Source organism: Alligator sinensis, unplaced genomic scaffold (assembly GCF_000455745.1).
Source record: "Alligator sinensis unplaced genomic scaffold, ASM45574v1 scaffold117_1, whole genome shotgun sequence".
NCBI classification, from domain to species: domain Eukaryota; kingdom Metazoa; phylum Chordata; order Crocodylia; family Alligatoridae; genus Alligator; species Alligator sinensis.
In genome coordinates, this window is record NW_005841855.1 from 403,755 (window position 1) to 406,003 (window position 2,249).

At 54.1% G+C, this 2,249-nt stretch overlaps 1 protein-coding gene across 6 annotated transcripts in view; it reads right to left on the bottom strand.

Moving 5' to 3' along the window:
• OSBPL1A (oxysterol binding protein like 1A) overlaps positions 1-2,004 on the bottom strand; it is a 107,153-nt gene extending 105,149 nt beyond the window's left edge. Inside the window, exon 1 of one of the 6 annotated variants that reach the window (XM_025213895.1) lies at positions 1,841-2,004. The gene's annotated coding sequence lies outside the window, so the exon portion shown is untranslated. Of the gene's footprint in view, positions 1-1,392; positions 1,572-1,840 lie in introns of those variants that run through there. The other 5 variants (XM_025213892.1, XM_025213903.1, XM_025213899.1 and 2 more) reach the window with 5 other exon arrangements.
• Between the last annotated feature and the right edge of the window lie 245 nt (positions 2,005-2,249).

A 2,249-nucleotide genomic window follows, 5' to 3' on the forward strand; every position in this document is an offset into this window, starting at 1 on the left:
AGCAGGAAATGGAGGAGGCCCTGAACAAGCCCTGCTCTGGTTTGCACTGCAGATGAATGGATACTCCTAAAGTAGGAACAGTTGCCAGCATACAGTCCATGGAGAGAGGTTTCAAGCATGAAACAATCAAATATATTTCTCTTAAAAACCTAAGCAACTCACACCCAAATGTACACACTATAGCCGTCTCAAGGTATATCACGCCAGCCAAGCAGCCTTAAGGTACATGGAAATTATTTCACCCACACCCAACATACAAGTGAGAACACAGCACCTGTTCACAAGTACTTAATGATGCTGATTTTAAGCCAGAACATTTATGTTAACCCATGTGACTTTCATTATTTAGAAAGGCTCTTTCCCATACTAGCACGGCTTTCTAGAGCATCTAGGACAGATTCCTTACAAAGAATAACCAAGGAGCTGATCAGTCCAAGTAGGACCAATAAGATCTTACAAAAAATAAATATAGACACACAGATACAGACAACAGAATCAGACAAGTGACAGTCAGACAGAAGGCAGGGCAAGATGACACCTTTAACAGACAAACTGGTAGTCTTGTAAACTCAAGCAGAAGTAAAAAAGTGACACCTAGTCCAGTTAGCCACTACCCTGCCTGCTTGACTTCAGGCTAACACAACTAACCACCAATCTCTTTGGAGGGCTGATGGTGACCTAGTTCCTCAGGAACCGAGCAATAATGTGATTTATCTCACTAGCAATGCTCAGGTAGATTTGGAAAGAGAGAGAGATGTTGTTAGCCATGTGAGTCTGAAGTCAAATGAAGGGAGGGGTAGACCCACACCTTACAGACTAATGAGAGAGAGGTTAGTTACCAGTTAGAGATTACACACATGTACAAGTCTTGTCAACTTCTCTTGCTGCAAGCTCTTCCCCAGCCCAGAAAAGCAGGTCTCACTTCATCAGCTGATCACTTCCCCATTACACAGCATCTGACCAAGTGAGTTACTGGGCAGAGCACTGGTATTAAAAATAGGCAGCTCCAATATCAATGCTCTGCCACAAACCACGAGCAGCAGTAGCAACCAGTCACAGTCTTGTCAGCTTGTTTTGCTGCCTACCTGGGCCATGACGCCCGTTGGCTGGAGAAGGGACCAAAGAGGGGTGATCAAAGGGTGTGCGCACGCGTGTGTACATACCGCGGTACGGGAGCAGCCCACTGAAGTAGCCAGGAGCTGCCTTGATCAGGCTGGGCAATAATGAACCGATTAACTGATCAAGTGAGCTCCAGCCCAGGAAAGCCAGTGCTACAGACGTCTGTGTGCGTGTCACACGTGTGTGTTACTTATCTACCTACCCGCCCGCTCCCCACGGGCATACCCCGTCGCCCCCGCTCGCTCGCTCGCCCGCCCGCCCCACGCCGCTCACCGCTGCCGGCTCCGCGTGAGTCCCGCGCGCTCAGCCAGACACCTACCCCTCCCCCCGCCGCCGCCCTAGTGTTTTATAGCCCGCAGGCCGCACGTGACCCGGCCCGATCCGGCCCGGCCCGGCGGGAGGGGGAGGGGTAGGATTCCTGTCCAGTCCCACCGCTTCCGCCCATAGTTGACTCCCAACGGGAGCCGAGAGGGGGCAAAGCTCCTCCCCCGCGCCGCTCAGCGGCCGCTACGAACTGGAGGGGCTAGGGGCGGGGCCAGGTCCGCTGCCAATGGGGGGCGGGGCAGAGCCCGGTGTCAACCCCTCTGGATTCGAGTCCGAGCGCGTGTCTGTCCCGGGGGCCCGGGGCGGCCGCGCTGGCGGGGCCGCGGCGCGCACCCAGCACAGCCAAGTGGCAGGGCCAGCCCCATCCAAGCCCATGCAACCCTCATCTAAATCTCACCCGTAATGTGTCCACACGAAGCAAGGCAGCGACCGCTCCCAATGAAGGCTCGTTCCCGTTTCAGCCCCCTTTATGTGAACACCTCTGGTGGGGGTCATCTTCCAGGCTAAGCAGCGCCGGCTGTCTGCTTTGAGCCTCCAGGGTCAGGCTGGGCTGGGGCTCCAATCCCTTGACAGCAGAAACTTTTAGCAGGCCACCGTGGCAGCGGCTGAAATCCCACCAGGAAACTGAAGGTAGGAAAGAGGGAGTTGCCAACTCTGCTTCTATTCCGGGAGGTCTCCCGCAGGCCAGTGTGCCCGCGACACACGGCAAGAGTGCCCGTGTGCTCGGGTATATCAGTTATGGATTAGGGGGCACAGACTTTATGTCAGGAAGGGAAATGCACATTATATTACATTTGAAAAACCTG